At 45.2% G+C, this 20,943-nt stretch overlaps 1 protein-coding gene across 3 annotated transcripts in view; it reads right to left on the bottom strand.

Annotated features, from left to right (window-relative positions):
• CLGN (calmegin) overlaps positions 1-20,943 on the bottom strand; it is a 510,795-nt gene that overhangs the window by 320,077 nt on the left and 169,775 nt on the right. The window lies entirely within an intron of this gene.

The following is a 20,943-nucleotide window of genomic DNA, read 5'->3' as shown; positions in this document are numbered from 1 at the left end:
CCAAATACATGTTACTTCACAACACTGGAATTACGGGCTGGGGCACAGTGGATTTTGCAGGCTGCATAACGCACAGACTCAATGGAATTCTCACATGTTATGTGAGTATGGTAACAGGCGTTCTCATTACGGGATGAGGGAATGATGAATGGATGCATGGGCAGATGATTTGATACGGTGTTTGCCATGTACAGGGCTTCTTAGAATCTGTCCGCCTCCCCTGCGCTATGTGATGCAGGGCTGCCATAGTGGGACCATCGTCTATCTGGCCTTGTTGAGCCCTCCCTGTCTCGACGCGCCTTCAGACACTTGTGTCCATGCACGTTACCAATCCCATCTGATGGATTCTGTTTTCACAGACGCATGCACAGGTACACTCGTTTGTGATGGTGTTTTCACCTCGATATGGATAGTTATGAGTCGCAAGTGGTTTTGGGGTGGTGATGATCCTTTGGAGTGGGCTTGCATGCATATGGCTGTGGATTTAGTGTGATCATTGAGGTGAGTTGTTCGGATGTAGTTCTGATGGCCATTCTATTCTTTTTCTTTTCTTTTGGTTGACAGGTATCTCCTCCCCTTTTGCCACTGCCATCTGTATGCCACTCCTGCAGATGGCTTTTACTCCCGACACCTGCTGCTTCGTGTTAATCAGTGGAGCAGCATTACGATCTTATGGGACGATCGCCAATGGGCCACATGCCCTTACGCAGTACTAGTGGCTCGGAGCAACATTTCGGCCTTTCAGCTGGACTAGTGCCTCCCTATTGGGACGGCCCTGCGGTTCTAGGCGCTTCCATGTTGCCTTTTCGTACGGAATGTAGCCCCTGTGTACCATGAAGGAACAGGGCGTCACACAGGAAGTAGCTGGTCATTTCTTGCGGATGCAGCCCACAATGGTGAAATGTGTTTTGGAGTTCATGGCCTAATGGCTGTATGGGCTTGGTGAATCTGTTGTGCATTAAATTTCTATTCTGATATGGGCCGTGTAGCGTTCTTCTTTGCAAGTGATGTGGCATATTCCTATTTGGGGAGCGATGTATTGTGAGGAGATCTGCATTGGGTTCCAGCTTCGGAGTATAGTTGCGTGGTACTGTGCTGGGCGCGTTTGCCTACGAAGCCCAGTGAGGTCAGGGGTGAGGGCTGCCAATATGACTGTTTGGATGATGTCATGCTCAGGGGCGGGGGATTAGGTTTTGTGTAACAGATGCCGGTCAGCCAGGTGGATTGGTGGAATGATGTGATTATCGGAATTATGCTGCCTGTGTTTGCGTGCGTTTCTTGGTGGGAGACTGAGGTCATGTCCATTGGTATAGCTTCTGTATTCGTGCCATCTGTGCCCTGCAGCTCCCATTGGCCCCTCTTGTGATTCTTTTGTTCGTTGGCATGCATGGGTGACTTGTACATTTCACTGGTTGCATTGTGACTTCGTTGCACCTACGGGGAGTTGTACTATGTGGCCAGGGAGCGGTGTACAGGCACTCAGTGGGGCCGTTTACGGTTGATTCGCGATGCCGTACTTCTCACCATGGCGGAATGGTACTTTCCGCCGTGCTTGATGGCGTTAGGTACATGTCCGCTAGGGTCGGAATTCGCGTACCCTTGCGCCATGGTGCTAATTACGGTTTGGCATGGCGCGCGCGCGTACTTGGTGCAGTTAGCGTTGGCGTTCACTACGGTGTCGCTAATGGCATCGTACTTTACGGTGACGGGTCATAGTCGCACCGAGCGCTATTCGATGGCGGTATTGCATTTCCGCCATCGTTTTTCGCTTTCCGCCAGGGTCGTAATGAGGGCCAGTCACTATTATTATAAATACATCCCTTATTCCTTATTGGACAAGTCTTAGTTAACACCACTTATTTCCAGACAGAGGTGAGCGCTTAACTACAGATGGCACGCCAATAAGTTTAAGAAAAAGGGAGGGAAAAGGCAGAAATTAGGAACAACACACAACACAATCCTTTAGAAGCACTTAGCAAGGCAGGAAAGTCAAAGTCTACTTGGGAGCAAAAGGTTCAGAGGCCAGGCTCCCTCTTCGAGAGAGTAGAACACCAATGCGCCCAAGATCACACAGTTTAAAAGGCTTGGAAAGTTTTGCAGAGAGTTCAGAAAGGAATTAGTTCAGTTTAGAAAAGTTCAGTTAGCCAGCCTAGGGCCAACCCAAGTGGTAAGTTGAGGCTTTAAGAGTCACCCCACACAGACCGTTGCGAGGGAGGCCAGGAGGACACAGTACCTTTAAAGTGGAGAGGATCCTCCAGCGGGGGCAGTTGTTCCTGGCAGCGGGTGCAAGTCGCGGCGTAGTCCAAAGGAAGAGATGGTCTCGACATGGAGGAAAGCTGAAGGTCGTTGCACTGCCAGGGAAGAAACCAGCCACGGGGGTCTCCGGTAAAAAGGTACTACCCTTTTACAATACGGTAGTGGAAAAACATGGTATCCGGGTTGCCGGGGTGCTTGGCACAGGCAAGGCGGCCACGAGATGATCCGGGAAGGCGAAAAGGCGGGCAAACTGGTTATCCCCACCACTCAAAGGAAGAAGTCTCTTCGGGATGAAGATCTCCTCTGTCGTTGGAAGAAGTGGTGAGTCAGTTCAGCAGGGCTCCACTGGTGGTGTCATCATTGCAGGTCGGCTCAGCTTCTCCCTCTTCGGATTCTTTGGTCCTGTGGCGACGTCTGAAGTCCCAGTCCCCAAAGCCCTGCTTTTATGCAGAAAACCCCCATTCATCAGTCCTAGCTGTCACTCAAACATGCTAAGTGGTGAGCCAGGAGGCTCACCACTGGGCCAATCACACAAGAGTGCAACTTGAGTTGCCGAGGCAACTCAGTCCAGGGTGCCTAAACCCCCTCCCACGCCCCCTGTGGTAACCAGACAGAGTGGCACCACTTTTGGAGACTTCTGTGGAGAAGCCCGCCATAAAATGGAACAAAGGGCTCGACTTGGGTTGGAGCCACAGAAGCGAACACAAACACCATTTTGGAACCGAGTTCTGGCAAAAAATACCAACCGGTGAATTAATATTAAATAAATAAACAGGCGGTATGTTTGAGGCTATGTTAAAAAGTATTAGCCTCGAACAATGGGAAAATCCCATAGGAATATATTCGCGGTTGAATATAAAAAGTAGTATCCACTGCCACCAGCCAAAACTCGCTCAGGGGGGACTGGACAGTGCCCCCTCGAACAACAGACCCAGGGGCAGTCGAATTGCCCCTACCAGTACGCCCACAATATGATGGTTTGTACTGGTTCTGTTCACAATTTAGGACTAGTAAAGCCAATGGTGACTTTACATGCCCTGGGAGACAGTAGTCAGTCCCAGGGTACGGAGCCTATGTTTGGGGGTCACTATGACACCCCTGTGTTACAGCATGGAGGGTGCTGTGTAACACACATGCCAAAAACACATGAAGCCCTATGGAGTAAAAGACCCCATAGTCCATAAAACACATTACAAAGTCAAAGGATATCTCAAATCATGTCTAAAATTGGGAGAAAAAGAGTCTCACTCTTAGCAGGAGAAACAAATAAACCCCAAAAATCCAGCAAAGCTGCTGGGGGACTCACTAGGTTCGGGAAATTAGCCTTAACAGAGAATTCTACCTGACACCAACAACCACAAGGAGACAATCATCATTTGTTAGACTGCAGAGGCCAAAGGGGCAGACACATGGACCATGGACATCATTTAGGGGTCACCAGGGTTCGCAGCTGCATCCCCTGAGGTCTCCCTTGCTACCCCTGTGGTCTCCCTTGCTAACGCTAAAAATAAATAAAAAAATATATTTTTATTTTAAATTGAGGCTCATGGGCTGTGTCCAGCAGCATGTGGCTCTTTGTTTCTGGAGTGGCTGGTTTTCTGATAACTATAGGCGGTAAAATAGGTCAGTGGGTTGAGTGCTGGCTGCTGCAATGTGTGTGTGATCCTCAGGTTGCAGGTTTGACTCCCAGCAAGGTCAACTCAGCCTTTCATCCTGCTGAGGTTGATAAATAAGTACCAACACAGGTTGAGTTATATTGTATGTATATTTGTTCTACATGATGCGCTTAAGCCTAAGTGCTGTATAATAACATATCATTATCGTTTGACCTCGGTCATCTGCTTGCATTCACAGTGATTTGGTAGTATGAGCCTATACACACTGATATTAAAGATACATATGGTCATCCATTCTTGTATGAAATGTATATCACTTTACAGTGATATCATAACCATATTGTTTGCAGTGTACTTAGAAACAATGCTTTGTGATGCCACTTCCTGTTTTGTTGCGGGATGAAAGGTTGTGTTACATCGCTTCCTGTTATGTCACTTTTGGGTGGGGTCAAATGACATCACTTGCTGTGATGTTATCAGAGGTCAATGGTCATGTGATGACACTTCCGCTACACCTGGCATTTTGGTGAAATGACATCCCTGACAGGGACACCAACTATCAAGAATATCCAAAGCAAGGGGCTCCAAGCTTATTTCAAACCCACAGATGGGCCCATCCATGATGAGTAATATAGAACTTTAACCCATTATCAACCTTCCAGAACAGAATCTCTCAGAGGCCAAAACATTTGTTCCATCCCACTATACTGATTGGTTTAATGCAGAGAAGCAATTCAATCAATTATTTCATAAACTACTCCTAAGAGCTGTTTTCACTGGCAGCAGAATCTGAATATATCGTCCAATTTTGGGCTCAAACCGAAATCTAATTTTAGACCATTAGATGCTCAGACACCTAACAAAACCATCAGTTTTGAAAAATCTTTCTTGGAAGATATTAGGAACTTAGAAAATAAACACAAAATATGATTCTCAGAGACTACACCAAATGAGCTTGCGATTGAGCTTCTGACAATTGCTCTATAGACAATTGCTCTGTAAAAAAACGTTTACTTCAAAGAGCAGTATTACCTACATGTCAGTGGCACAGCTATGGGAGTTGGTTTTGCCCCTAGTCTAGCAATACCATTCATGGCCATCTTCGAAGAAAGGTATATCTTCTCCCTCTTTAATCCCTTTTTTGATAAGACTTATTTATTTTATTTATTAACATTTATAAAGCGTGCAACAGCCCGAAGGCATCGTGGCTCTGTTACAAGAAGGCATACTTAGTTACATGTGGATAGCAAAAAACAACAGGAAGGAAAAGATGAGGGAGTAAAGAGAACATGCGCATGAGGGTGGTAGAAAAAGGAACAGACGATGGAATAAACAGAGAATAGACTAATGTAGACTACATCTGAAACAATTAGGTGAATCGGCGTGGGAGGGACTAAGGGCAGGTCTTAGTTGAAGAGCCTAGTTTTCAGAATTTTCCGAAATACGGTAAGGGAGGTCTCTGCTCTGAGTGGGTTCGGTAAAGGCATTCCATGTTTTAGAGGTGATGTAGGGGAAGCCTATGCCACCTGCTTTAGCTCTCTTAATCGAGGGGATGAGCATTTGGTTTGCAAGGCAAGCACGTTTGGGGTGCAAGGAGGTGCCTCTGATGATTTTTTCTGATAGGTATGGGGGGCTGTGAGTGCAAGGCACTTGTGGGTGAGGGTGAGCGTCTTGAAGGTAATTCGTTCCTTGACAGGGAGCCAGTGGGCTTTGCGCCTGGCGTGTGAGATATAGGCTCTTTTGGGGCTGTTTAATGCTGCTCTGAGAGCGTTATTTTGAATGACTTGAAGTCTATTCAAGTGTTTGGCCGAGGTGCCTGCTAGGAGAACATTGCAATAGTCTAGTGTGCCCCCAATGGTGGCTACGGCTATTGACAGGCGGTTCTCCTTAGATGGATAGGGTTTTACTGCATTTATTAGTTTGGTTGTGAGTTCAGAGGCTGAGGCAATTGAGCTTACTTGGTGAGACAAGGAGAGTGTAGAGTCTAGATAAACACCTAATGTTTTTACTGGCAAGGAGACAGGGATAGCTATATTATCAATGGTGAAGTCATTGGGCCTCATTACGAGTATGGAGGTAGCGGCATGGCTACCCCCATACGGTCTGGGTTCCAGGAATGAGGAATTCCCGAGCCATTCTGACCTTGGAGGGCCCGGTAATTCCCTTTCCTGGGACCCGGACCCGGTACATCCCCATTCCCATTTGAGCCCCCAGAGGGCTCAATGGGAATGGGGAGGGTGCTAACAACGGGTCTGTTAATGACGGGCCCCTTGTTAGCATCCTGGTCTGCTAGCGTGTCCCGCTAAGGACGCCTGGTTTTACCAGACGTCCTTAGCGGGACCCACAAGCAGACCTCGTAATGAGGCAGTAGGGGGTTAATGGCACCGGCAGCTCTACCAGCGCCGTTATCCCTCTACCGCCTTCCTCGTAATGAGGCCCATTGTATTGATTACACAATTTACTTAGGGTCTCTTTAGGGCCAACTAGGAGGATCTCAGACTTGTCTCCGTTGAGATATAGGCCATTTGCTGCCATCCAGGCTTGGATGATGACGTATATCTTGTGGAGGGCTAAGGCATTCTGATCATAAGAGCCGGGGAGTGGTAGGAGTACCTGAGTGTCATCAGCATAATTCTTTTATATACTATGCTGAAGGAGTCCAGTTTGTCGAAGAGTGGTTTGGTGAACACATTATAGAGAGTGGGTGCTACGTAGGAGCCGTGGGGAACTCCACAGTGGATTGTTGTGGGTGCTGCACTCGCCTGATTAGAGAAAACTTTCGTGGCTCTCTCTTCCAAGAAGGAGGTGATCCATGAGGTGGCTTTTGTGGAGAATTGGGCTGCATGGGTAAACATTTTTGTTAGAGCCTTGTGGTCCACAAGATCGAAGGCAGCCCAGAGGCCTAGAAGTAGGAAAAGGGCCGGTTTGCCTTCGTCCATGATGGCTGTTATTTGGTTTTTGAGATCAAGGAGGGCGAATTATGTTCTGTGACCTTTGCGTAACCCTGACTGCCTCTTGCCGAGGATGCAATTGCTCTCGATGAAGTGTTGTATTTGGTTATGAGCTGCTTTATCAAGGATTTGTAGGAGAAAGGGGACAGTGGTGATGGATCGGTAGTTATTAGGGGAGGTAGGGTCCAGGAATTATTTTTTAGACGATGGCGCACCCTTGCTTCTTTGAGGCTAGGTGAGACAATACCTGTGGCAAATGAGGCATTGATGAAGGCTGTTAAAAAAGGTACAGGTGAGTCTGTGCATTACTTAATGATGTTTGCTGGACAGATTTCTCCTTTGCAAATGGATGGTTTTAAGTGTTGGAGGAAGTCTAGCACTTCTGATTCAGGGATGTCTTGGAAAGAGAAGAGAACGTTATCAGGGTGAGTGGAGGAGTGGCCAAGAGAGGGGCTAGGGGGGAGAGTCTGGGTTGGACAAGGCTTCAAGTTGAGCTTGGATTTTATTTTGGAGAAGTTCTATTTTTCAGTAGTGCTGCTTGTATACTGGAACACCAGGCTTCATCTTTAGGGAAGTCATCTGGGCTTGAGGTGGGGGTGACAAGGTCTCTGAATATGGCAAACATTTCCCTGGGCTGAGATTTGGCGTTAGATATCCTTGTGTTATAAGAGTTAGACTTAGCTTTAATAATAGCTTCTTTGTACTGAGCAGATAATTTTTTGAAAACATCCTTACTGGAGTCACTAGGGTTAGTTTGCCACTTGGTGAGGGCACTACGTTGAAAGCTACGTAGGGCCTGGAGTTCAGCTGTGAACCATGAGTTAATGGTGTCATTGTAAGTATCTGCTAATATCCTAGGGTCGTTGGAGAAAGAGGGTTTAAACGTGGGAGTTTCAAGGAAGGGTAGGAGGTTGTCCTTAGTTTGTGTGCACCTCTAGCCCGTGCTGGGCGTGCATAGGTAAGTGTTTTAGGGGTGGGAGTTCTGGGAATGGAGAATTGTATGAGGTTGTGGTCGGTCCAAGGGTAGGAGGTGTTGGAACTGACTGTGGCAGAGCAATTATGGTTGGCCACCCAGTCCAGGGTTCGACCTTTGCAGTGAGTAGGGTTTGTGACTCTTGCACAAAGCCCATGTTGTTTAGTTCTTTGGGCAGTGTAGTGGCATCTTTATCCAAGTAGAATCATTTTGGTGGAGGTCTTGAGGTTATCTCCTAGTAGGTGGAGTAAGTGTCCTTGAAAGTCTGGGGCCAGGCCTGGGGGCCGGTAGACGAGATCTATCATGTTAATGCAGTTAGGGGAGGTAGTTAGTTTGGTAGAAATGATATCTGCATTGCCTGCCCAAGGGGTGTGGACTATTCTGAGGGAGAGAGCTTATTTAGTTATAAGGGCTACTCCTCCTCCTTTCTTGAGCTGTCTGTCTTGTCAGAGAATGGAATATTCTGATGCGAGAGCTAGTGAGATTGCAGGACCAGCTGCTTCATGGATCCAGGTCTCAGTAATGGCTAATAAGTTGAGGTCATGGGTAGTGAGGAGGTCATTGATTTCTGTGGCGTGGGTGGGGAGAGAGCGTGAGTTTATGAGCGTGCATTTGTGGTAGGGGGAGGGGTGTTCTTTTTGGTTGGGAGGGAGGCTGGCAATGTTGTGGACGGATGAGGGGTGATTCTTGGTGGAGACGGGGGCATTGTGGCCGAGGTTGCAGAGGAGGGAATGTAACTGTCTTTAGTGAAAGTAGAGGCATAAAGTCATGGTAAACATGTGCCCAGACTAATGTTTCTAATGGCCGCAGGCCTGGGGTGACTCGGGTGTTGTGCATGTTTGGTGCGAGACCTGAGTCTGAGTAGTCTCAATGCTAGGTAGGCAGGGGAGGTGATGGCTGAGGTGCACATGGTGGAGGCAGCAGTGGGAGAGGAGATGTCGAGCATGCAGAGTGTGGTAGTGATCAACTCCCATAAGGGAAGGTGGGGGAGGACGTCATATACGATTTGTGTATTTGTGGCGCTGTAGTGTTAGGCTGGATCGGTATGCATGGCAATAGAATCAGAAACAATTGCATAGGAATCAGGATGAGCTGTGAGCCTTTCGATGGCACTGGATAGGACAGATGTTGGGCAGTGGAGGTATACATTGGTGTGATGGTAAGGAGACAGGTTGATGCCACTGCGGCAGTGGTTTGGGCAGCAGGTGCAGAGTATACAATGCTTATGATCAGCAGTAAGGCAGTGATAAGCACCTACCCAGTGCAGGTGGCAAGGCACAGACAATACAATAGCATTTCATGCATAAATACAGAATGGAACAGGTTACTGGGAAGTGGCGGTGCAAGATGGAACCTAAGGTTAAACCTTTGTTCATGGCAGGAGAATGCTACTGCTCAGCATATGTAGGCAAATCTTAAGTGGGGCAGTGGGAACATGCATTGATGATATGTAGCATGGAAGGAGAAAAGAACAGATTACAAGGTTAGCCTGATATGCAAGTGGCTGCATTGAAAAGTAAAGTACATTATGTGCTTTGAGTAACACAGTAAGACAATTTAAGGGCAGTATAACCTGGCGAGGCATTATTTGCAACAGTGGTGGCAGGCTAACATATGGTACATAATCATAAGGAGGTGTAACAATATGACGGGGTACACTTAATGCTCCAGAAATTAGCGATTGGCATACAGAATGCATTTACAGCATGAGGTAAAAGGTGTGGTTGTATCTCTGTAATAATAGTCAATACAAGTAATGCAATGAAGATCAGTACATTTCACTCGTGGCTAAAGGCGCACTGGCGAGTAGTATAGCAACTGCAGGGGCGATGGCCGAGACAGAAAATGATGCAATGTGAGGCTGTGCAGTTCATTAGCTATTACCTAGCGACCGGTAGGTCAAATGGTGAACACCGCCCTACAGAAACACATAGTCGTGAGGGAGTTTAGATGATAAGCGACATTGGGCTATATTGTAGCGGGTATTGTATAATGGTTGAACAGGTGACACAGAGCTTTGTGATGTCTTACCTTGCAGTCAGGCAAGTCTGATGTATGCATGCAATGCTAGTGGCACGGCATGCCGGTATGTCGATTGGCAAAGAGGATAAGCCTGGCTGTGGGGGTTCAGTTCAAGTTATGCAAATCAGGATGTTACGATCGCATGATGATCGTGGGGTAACTGTCCTTCTGTGCTTCTAGCACTGACAGGCAACGACAGGGGTGGCCTTGAGCTGGAGTGCCTTAGACGCGAGGGCCGGCTTCTGCCTCCGGCTTCACTCGCGGCCTTTAGGCTGCTCGGTAGCTGGATTGCCAGGCAACTAGAATCAACAAATGGCAAGGCTTGGTGCGGCGGCCATCTTACAGACATGAAGTCACAGGCAGGGAGCCACGGGAAAATGGCTCCACATGGTTTCTGGGCCTCAGGGCACAGCGTGAGCACAGAGACAGGCTTGATGAGCTTCTTCAGTACAAATATGCTGAAAGAAGGCTTTTCCTTACTGCAAGCGCGTATATTCTGTAAGAGGGGGTCTAGCTGCTCCTGCAGCAGACTCGCGTTGCGGCATGAGGATCACAAGTGTAGCTGCTCATTCAGCTATGTCGTAGATGGGCTCCAGCTCTTGCAGCGATGAACACGGACTAGTGGCAAAGAAAGGGGTGGCCAGGGGTTTGGCCACCCACTTTCCCAGGTAATGGCAAAGACAGGGGTTACCAAAGATGAAACTTTGGAAAAGATATATTGACAATGTTATCATGATTTGGCTGGGTAACAAGGTGGATTTCTCCCACTTTGTGGAATGGATTAATCTTCAGCATAAAAGCATCCAATTTACTGAATATCACAGCTCTTCTCACATAAACATCCTTGATCGTGTGATACATGTGGAAGATGCTAATTTGAAATGTAATATCTATAGAAAACCCACAGACAGTAACACTATTACACTATGATAGTGACCACCCATGGAACCTATGGGATAATCTACTTTATGATCAATTTCTGCTAATACATAGAAACTGTACTTCTTCACATAATTTCTACCATCAGGCACAAATATTAAGTGAATGCCTCATAAATAGAGGCTACCCCCAAAAAATGGTCAGTCTGTCCAATAAAAAGTGCAAGATTCACTGTGAGACACACTAACAAATTCAAAACAAAAGCTATGTAATTCACATAATATCTGATCGGGAATGATGCCACCATCTGCTCATAATGTTCTAAGTGCTCCCATACCAAATACTTAGCATTCTTATGGTATGGGGTCAGGAAGCTCTTTATGGCCTTGATGTGTCTTATTGGGACTTTCACAAAACCCTTGCTCTGTTTCCCTGTCTTTTCTCCCTCTGCATCTGAGTCCATTCATTTTCCGACTCAGAGCTACTCTGTGTACTCCATTCCCTGTCTTCTAGGTGCTCCCTATCTCTGTGAGATCAGGAATATCTCCCAGAGTTATAGGATCTGGACTCCTCCTGTCTGGACCGCAGTGAGTTCTAAGCTTCACTTTCCCTGTCATTACTGTTAGGCCCAGGATTACACTCAGTCTCTTCTTCCCTCCTTTCAGGTAGTCCGGAGAAATCCCCCTGAATGGATGAAGGTTTTTAATATGCTCTTCCTGGGTTGAATCTCTGGCTTTTCTCTTCCAGGAAAGTGGGCGAGGTGGTTACTTTGGAGCCGCATCTTCTGCAGGTCTAACTCCCTGATCTTTTCATCATAGGAGTCTTCACGGTCAGAGGCACTCCCGAGATTCCTTTTGGCCTCCCAGCATACACTGGTCCAGCCACCTTCCCTTCTGTGTGGTAGATATGAATACTCATCAATATCAGCCAGGGACTGTCCTTCTGGATCAGTTGGGCTAGGCCTGTGTAAGTCTAACTGCCTCATGACACCCTGTTCGTAATAGGTGGCATGCATGAGATTGGTTCCCATTTGTACATGACATGTTGTAAATGACTGCACCTGCACCTCACCTGCTGGGAGGGGTGCCTTACCTTGATTAGTGGGCTTTGTCCCATATCCTGATTGGTGCCTCAGGGCCTGCTTATCATTTTTAATTTCCTTTGTGAGATTCTCATACCTCTCTCCTTCTTTCCTATTGGTAGTCAGAAAGCTGGCCTTTTAATTCTGACACTAAGGCCTGCTTAGTGTTAAGCAGCCTGCTCTGGGCTACCAACAAATCTTTTGTTTGCTGCACCTCATGCTGAAATGATTAATGCTCCCTCTTTGAGCCTTGTATGCTGAGTGCATATATTCCCTCAGGAGACTAATCTCTTTCTCTTGCTCATCCCTACAATTTGCTGCCTCTGATAGTTCAGCTTCTATTTGTCCCACATGCTCTAATAGCTCATTCCTTTCTTCTCTAAGTTTGGTCAGTATATGAGAACCTTACTGTTGCTTTACTGCATCCACTTTCAACCTGAATGCATCCAGGTCTTTGACCAGTTGTAAACTCAGTTGTTTTAGAATATATACATTCTACCGCTATTCTTCAAACTCCTTTTGTGAGTCCATCTATTTAATGATGAACCAACTATTTCCCTTTCCAAGTCTCTAATTTGTAGTTTGAGGGTCATAATGTCATCTAACAACCCTTTGTTATGACCAGTCTGGTCATTCGATCAGGAATACAGGCGATTTACAGTGTCTGTACTCTCAGTATATGCATTATGCACTGCAGAGAACTCCATCTCTCCCTGCAGTGGCTTGCTATTGTGGTTTTAGCTCATCCTGTAGTTGCTCAATGAGCCTTTCTTGTTGTAACCCAAAACTTTCGCCCTGCTGCACTTTATCTCCAAGCTGTGTGAGTTTTTTGCTGAGCCTGTTTCCAGGCCTTAGTCTGCTTCATCACATCAGTCTCACTGTTTTCACTTGCTCTTCCACCAACTGCAAGTGGACGTATAAATAAGCTGTGAGTCGAGCCATTTAACTCAGTTCTTCACAAGCATTTTGGGTCATATAAAATGTCTCTAATACTTTGTGCAATAGCCCACCTTCAGACCAAATCTTAGTGCTTAATGAGGTGACCTGTTGCACCACTCTGGTTTGCCAGCTCGCGGCTTCGCCCTCACTCCAGTCTCATTGAATGAAAAGCCTAGCAAGGAGCTGTTTCCTTTCCTCACACATTTCTATGGTAGTCATTTTAAAATGGATGTTTGCAACTATTATAAACATTCTTTGCGCAGTGGCAAAAATCTGTTCCTGCTTGATTTCCACATGCAATGCCAAACATAAAATCAATTATTACTCAATCTCCTTTTTACCACAGAACGCTGCACAGTCTAATTTTTCTACACATATTCACCTCCCTGGATCTCAGGAGTCAAGCGTTACAGTGGCCTTTTAACAATGCATAGTGACCTTACATTTACCTCAATGCAATTACACCAAAATGAATATCCTGTCACCAATGCACTTGCCATGAGTCAACAATAATAGACCAGATCCCGGATTTGTTCCCAAATTCTTACGTTATGGTGAGACCAACCTTAACCTGGGGAGTTCCTTCCCACCCCCAATCAAGGAGCCCTGCAATACTTGCTTATGTTTTTTAGTGCTGGCCTTACTGAAGACTCATATAGAGCTGCCTAAATCTCCCCCTGTGCCCAGATTCAACCAAGAACCAGGCTGGGTTATAGAATTAATTTATTGTAATTATAAACTCAATGAATCGTAACTTTTTTCAATCACAGCCACCACCTTCTTTGTGGCACAAAACACAGCTTCAATTACAAAACATACTTAGTCTACCTTTCCTCTCACAAATAAGGTACATGGACAAAATAAACTGTAAAAACTCTTTTCCCGTTAATACAGTGGAGTGTTGAATTTCAATAATAATAATATGGCACAATGCTAGGATATAAACTTCAACACCCCCAACCCCAAAAGCCCAAGCATCAATGGTATTAAGAACCCTTTTACTCAAAGGCCAGGTCTAGGGAGTGGGGACAGTTTAGGAATTTTGTTTTGCAGACCCCCCTCACTTAAAGGTCCATATTTGGGAAGTTGGACAGTAAAATGGGGATGATTCTGAATTTTGGTTTATCAGACCCCCCTTCACTTAAAGGCCTGTTTTGGGGAAGTTGGGCAGTTTAGAAATGTCTTTTTGTGGAGCCAAGGCCACCCCTTGGTTAAATACAATGTTGAAAGAGTGGTGACAATTGGAAATTTCATTTTTAAGATAAGAATACCTTTTATTTAAAAGCAAGTTTTGGGAATGGGTTTCAGTTGGGAATCTTCATTTTAGGGACAAGCATCTTTTGGTTCGGAAGGCAAGGTTTGGGGCTGGTGACAGTTATCAATTTCGTTTTGGTGGCAAGTATATCTTTTGTTTTAAAACACATTTTGGTAAGGGGTTCAGTTGGGAATTTTCATTTTAGGAAGGGACATCCCTTTTCATTAGAGAAGTCAGGGGTGAACAGGAAAATCATGGCACCCCAATTACTTTAAATGACTATCTCTTATTTTGCCGCTAGGAGGGAGGGTGAAAGTTTTGAATTCTTCCAAGCTCCCCCTGTGTCAATCTATTTGGGAGTTATTCAAATATGCTAAGGGTCTACACAATTTGACCCTCCGCCCCATCCACTAATGAATGTGTGAATTAAATAGATCTCCACGCTGACATTTGGTTGGACAATCTCCTTACTTTTGGACATCTTTGGGTTCTAAATTCATGGAAACTGAGCAGGGCTTTCCTCTTAGGGAAAACAGGATTCTGGACAGCCCTTCAGCCAATTGGATTCTACAGCAATTCTCTCTCTATTGCTCCAGGAAAGAACCACAGCCTCTGTTTTCTAGTCTCCCCAGCAACAGAGGTTCCAGCCTTCTTCCAATATTGCCCTCAGATGCAATTTCAGCAGATCTACTTTGGTGATTTTTGGCAGCTGTCTTTTGGTAATGTTGTAGCAGCTCTCCCTCTTTCCATGGTGCAAGACCTTTTTACCCCTAACCCCCTCCCCTGGACAGTGAACATTATGTGGTGCTAATTTATGATCTTGCAACCGGATTGGACATTTACATTTCTCTCCAGCCCCTAGTCCAGCCTCTCTCTAAGGATTAGTTTAGAAGTCTAGAACAGAAATATTGCAGCTCCCATTTGAAATACCCATTTTTTCTGATGCCAACGTTTTGGCAAAATTTACCTAAAAATGGCAAAACTTTGTAATTTAGTAATAAATGCCATGATATATATGTATGTATGTGTATACAAATATAAACATATATAAAAATCCATTCATAGTGAAAATCTCAGTCAGCATGGATTTACACATTTGCATTCTCTGTTACCTCTTCTCTTGTGTATAGTTATGTGTGCTAATGCAAACAATCTCATCAGAGAAACATCACTATTATGTCTTTCAGCAAAGTGAATGGCCAAATGATAGTTAGCATCACCATTAAGTATTGCCCTGTAGTGTTGGAGAATACATATTTTTGGAGGATACATATTTTGAGCTGGCAAATAGTTGAGCCTATATATATATTTGTTCGCATGGGCACATTATTGCATATACAACAAACTTAGTCAAACAATTGATCTTCTGCTTAATTTTCCGCAGTTTGTTCTGCATCACACCATAATATACTGTCTCTTTTTTAACTACAACAAGTAACCTGACCCGATTTAGGTTTGTCTCATGACTTTGAAGTAAACACCTCCCAGAAAATGTAGAAAAAGAAGAAGGTTCTCAATAGACTGATTGTTATACTTCACCTGAGGAAGTCTCTGCATGAGGGTGGACCACGTGGCATTTTGCATGGTAGTGTTGAACCAAGTGCTCTGTTTTCTTTTGTTTTGCAGTGTGAGTTGCCAGTGTTTTACAGTGCAACTTAGACAGGCTTAACATCTGTTGGTGTTCATAAGGTTTGCCCATATTCTAAAAGCCGAGCACACGCTGAAAGTAGGCTTTGTGCACCACTCGATGGATATGATCAGTTGGTATATATATATATATATATATATATATATATATATATATTCCGATTCAACTAATCATGGGGAATTTAATAAAACAACAGCCGTGTTCACAGAATGGGCGCATGGCAACTTTTCACAGTTTATACAAAAAGTATGATAGTTATAAACATGCAAATTACTCTCCAGATACCTAATTTTACCCTCCATCAGCTCACCAATTCTAACATTCTAGACATTTTTGAGGCATCCAGAAACCCATTTTAGCTTGCTATTACAATTCCATAAGTCACATCTAGATATTTTATATTTCAACAAAATTGCCTTCAAATTATCTTTTAAAATGGCACATGAATGGAAGCAGTGTGACCTATTGTTGCTGAGAAAATCACTAGTTATATTAGTCCATTTGAGATCATGGGAAATCTTCACATGTATGCAAATCTTAGTTCTTGTTCCTGCAGGCCAGTTTCCTTTCTTGGCCAGCATGTGACCAGAGCCTCCTGGACTGTTTTTTTTATTTTTATTTTTTTAACCAACTTCATTTATTCAAACTCAGTCATATTCAGATACTGTATTGGCCAAAGATTTAAATAATTTTAGCACATGTCATTTGTTAAGGCCACATATTAACATTCAGTTTTACAATTATTGGTTGCACGCTTTGAACATTAACTTGACTTTAACTGCAACCGTTCAACCACCCTTCCCCTGTCCCCATCCCCCCACCGGATCCCCAGTGGCATGGACCAGTCCTTCTGCTTTCCAATGAGATTGTTGTGTTCTGATTAGTTAACTCCTGCATTGGATCAAGGCTCCTGTACTTAGTTTGTCGGTGCTCAGTTTTGAATAGCTCTCAACAAGTTCAGCCTAAAAATGTGAGCTTCTCTGTCTCTGATGTAGTCGAAGAAGGGGTCCCAGGTTGCCCGGAATTTCAGGTACTTGCCGTCCTTCAGGGCCCCTACCTTCTCCATGGCCATTACGGTCCATGTTTTCACCCACCAACATGCTGTTATTGGGCCTTCTGGATTTTTCCACGCTTTTGCCAGGGTCATCTTTGCTGCCATTAACAGGTGGGTGATAAGTGTTGCATTGTTGCCAGTTGCCGCGTAAATGTCTTCGACTGTTGTACCCAGGAGTATAACTTTAGGTGCTGCTGGCAGTTGTTTCCCAGTGATTTCCTTTATGTGGCCCAGGACTTCCTTCCAATACAGGGCCACCTTAGGGCAGGACCACCACATGTGGTATAGGTCTCCTTTGCCACTACAGTTTCTCCAGCACTTGGGTGGGTAGTTGAGGTTCATTTTGTGCAACCTATGGGGGGTCAGGTACCACCTAGAACAAATCTTGTGTGCAGTCTCTCTAATGGCTGTGCATCTGGAGGATTTTGGCACTCTTTTCCAAATTTGGGTCCACTCCTCCTTGGTGATTGGATCGCCTATATTTCTTGCCCTTTTGTCCATATATGGGAAGGTATCACTCTCTTGTGCTCTGTCCAGCAGCTTGTATATTTTGGAGACAGCTCCTGCCTCATCCCCTTCATTTAGCGTTAGTTCCAAGCCCACCAGTACCATAGTAGCTGCTTTCTTGATTTCCTTATGTGTTATCCAGTGCCAGATCTGAATGTAGGTGTATCTGTCTCTTTTCCCTGTCCCAAATTTCTTTTTACACTCTTCAAACTGTAATGGGTTTCCCTCCTGAAAGAAGTCCTTCAAATATAATATTTGTTCCTGTCCCCAGTTCTTCCAGAAGCTGGGCGGTTTACCTGGTGTAAAGTGTTGGTTGTGCGCCATTGGAGTAAAGGGACCCAACCCCGGGATGATGTTCTGTTTTTTCAGTGCTCGATCCCAGCCTTTCAGTGAGGTCTTGGTTGCTTCAAGCAAGTGACCCTCTGCTTCCCTGAGTGGTATAGTGGTCACCCCTTGCTCGATTCCCACCCATCCCTTTGACATGTCCTCTCTCTTCCAGGTTAACATTGGCCGGGGTAAAAGCCATTAGCCTCTTGTTGTTTGAAGTTGGTGGGGTGCTTGTCGCAAATAGTTGGGATGAATCGGCCACACAGATATTTCCCATTGCAGATAAGGAGGCAGGCCATCCCTGTGATGTCATGAGACCATGCTGACATCTGCCACTTTGTCCTGTTATCTGAAGTTGATCACAATTCTGATCCCAAAACTATGTAGTTATTTGTTTTTTTTACCATTTGGGCCTGGGTCTGTGTTGATAGGGCCCTGTTGTAAATATTTAGAATGTACAATAGCTCCTCAGAGATTTTCCTTCTAGATAAGTAGCCAGGCATGCCTTTTTGAAAATCTGCCCAGCAACAAGCAGCAGGGTCTGTCTCGAACCTAAATTGAATTTACATGTGGCCCAAGGACATAAAGTGGCCTTTTCTTCTCAATTGTTGCCAGTTTTGCTTGTGAAGCATAATCTATATTTTGGAAGGGGACATATATTTTTATCATGTCTTGATGTAACTGCAAAATGAAAGCCACTTCAGGACATTTCAGTTTCAATCCCTTGGTTGGCACATAGCAAACTTTAAATGAAGGGCTTCTGAACTGGAAGGTGGCTTTAAATGAAAATATTACGTAGCTTTAACTCTCACATGCAAGTCCCAGTTTCCCTTACTTTCCAGTGTACAACACATTTCATTGTGTGGTAGTTTCAGTGAAAATGCTGCCTTCATTTCTCAGCCAGCAATTTGCTTTGCCTTTCCAATCTGCACTCTGATTATACTTTTCAGAATTCTCTTGGTTTAAACGGCAAAAAGACACACACTTTCCTTAATCCACTCTTCTTTGTGTCATCTTCAGCAAGACACATATGTTCATTCACGAGGCCCTTTCACTGTTTTACGTTTTTTAGGCCTGTCATTTTCTTTACGGTGCCCTGCCAGTATATGCAATGCCTCTCACAGCAGAGGCCTAATTGGCCTTTCAGTTCATGCAATTTCAGGATGTCATTTAACTCCACATAGGTCAAGCACATGGGTATACCATTCTGCCATACTCCGTTTCCATCTCATTGCAGTAAAAAATATCCTCCCTCCATCGTTAAATAGTAGGTTGCTTTGATCGAACACACGTCAATGCTACCCTTCTTTTGGCTAACAGCAACAGGAGACCGGCCAGTCTCCTCACTCGGCCGGCTGTCTACCAAGGGTTACCTAACAGGGCCACCACAGTATAAGGCTCCACTCTCCCCCCATGACATCACTCAGTACTTCGAACACTTCTTCCCAATATCGCATCACCGGAAGGCAGCTCCAGCTCCAGCATCCATGTATAAAATCTGCTGGTGACTGTGCACAGCGGACACATTCATCAACAGTTTCAGCATAGATATTATGCAGCAATGCCAGGGTGTAATAGAATTGGTGTAGGAATTTAAAGTGAATCAACTTGAATCTACTAACAGTACTCCCACACCTCATCAGTTACCACTCCACCCAGTGCAACCTCCCATTACTTCCATGAGGACAGAGCTCGATCTCCCTCAGCCTCCTGTATTTTCCTGTAGAGAGTGGACACCACCCTACTGATAGCTGCCCCTCCTAACATTCCATCCAAAATGTGGGCCCCTCATTGAGTCCCTCAACCTGAAAAAATCTAAGGGTGTAACAACTCCTCTACCCCTCAGTCCCCCCACCGTTAAGAATGGTCCCTCTGGGAAGAGGTCCCAAAAACAGGAGATGCTAAATTGCTTCATACATCAGATAAACCCCAGCTCGCTGGCAAGTGGTACACCTGGAATGTGTATAATCGGGAGTCACGAAGAGTATAGAACCTCATCTGTCCCCTTGCTTTTAATGCGAGCCCACGACGGGCAGGTCAGTTCCACCATGTTCTCAACCTTAGACACTCTAGCTGGCGCTGTCACTATCCCTGCCCACAACATGAAGGAGTCTGCGAAGGCCTGCTCTACCTCAATGTGCCTCCACATGTCTCCTGTCCACCCCTCCCCAAACCAGTACAATAGGAATCCTACCTGCGCTGCTTTGTAATAAACATTGTAAACTCCGGCAATGCTAGACTCCCCTTATTCAATGGTGCCGTACATTTTTGCCATGACATGCGCACTTGCTTACCCACCACATACATTGAGTCACCACTGATTGCAATTCCTGAAAATACGACTTAGGCAGCGCCAATGGTACATGTAAAACAACATAACGAAATTGAGGCAGCAAGACCATTTTCACCAATGATATCCTCCCATACAGATTAAAAGGCAACCTCATCCACCTATCCACCACACCTCTAGTATTCTCCAACACCTTAGCATAGTTGCGGTGGTACAACACCCCCTGGGACCACACTATATCTATAGTCAGATACTGAGTGCGCACTAAGTGCCTTTGGAACCCAAAATCGTTGTTAAACTGCCCAGTGCTATCAGTAAGTGGAAAAAGCAAACCCGAAAAGTCTCCAAATTGCAGCACTTCTTTCATGATCGGGCTCAGATTAACCCATGGATTGTTGACATAAATCACAACATCGTCCGCATACAGGGTGACTAACACTCTGTGAGTATAAATCTCTATCCCCCTTTGCACATGTCTGTCTCAAATTAACTCAGCCAAGGCAGATAGCATAGGTGAAGGAGGACACCCCTGCCTTGTACCACTCCTCATGGGGATAACGGGCGTTAGTTGACTATTTACCTAAATGCGTGCAGTGGGCTGGGTGTAAATTAATGAGACCATGGATACCAACTGTTCCCCCATCCCCATTCTATGCAGCACCATAAAATGAAAGGGCCATTACACTGAGTCAAATGCCTTTATAGCATCCAGTAGCACTGCCACAACATCATCCTCTTGCTGTACCTCTGACATTAAACCTAACATATTGCACAAGCCATAGGAGGTCGATCACCCTGGGATAAACCCTGACTGATCAGCTCTCACACATTTATGCTTAAAAGGCACTAATCCTGTCACAAGCACCTTAGCTAAGATTTTATCATCTAGGTTGATAAGCGAAATCGGACTGTAAGAAGAACACACATCCGCCTCCTTCTCAGGTTTCAACAATATAGTGACCATCGCCTCTCTCATGGTTGCCGGCAACTCCCGATCCCGGAGAGCTTGCTGGTACATGCCCACCAGATGTAGAGCCAGCTTTGAAGCAAAATGTTTAAAAAATTCAGCTGTGAGGCCGTCCGGACCCAGGGCCTTCCCAGATGAGAGTCACTCAATTACCTCTAAAACTTCCTGTTCAGTAATG

This window comes from Ambystoma mexicanum, chromosome 6q (assembly GCF_040938575.1).
Source record: "Ambystoma mexicanum isolate Mex_15411 chromosome 6q, UKY_AmexF1_1, whole genome shotgun sequence".
NCBI classification, from domain to species: Eukaryota; Metazoa; Chordata; class Amphibia; order Caudata; family Ambystomatidae; genus Ambystoma; species Ambystoma mexicanum.
The sequence above is the reverse complement of the archived record's forward strand: the minus strand, read 5'-3'. Positions and strand labels throughout refer to the sequence as shown.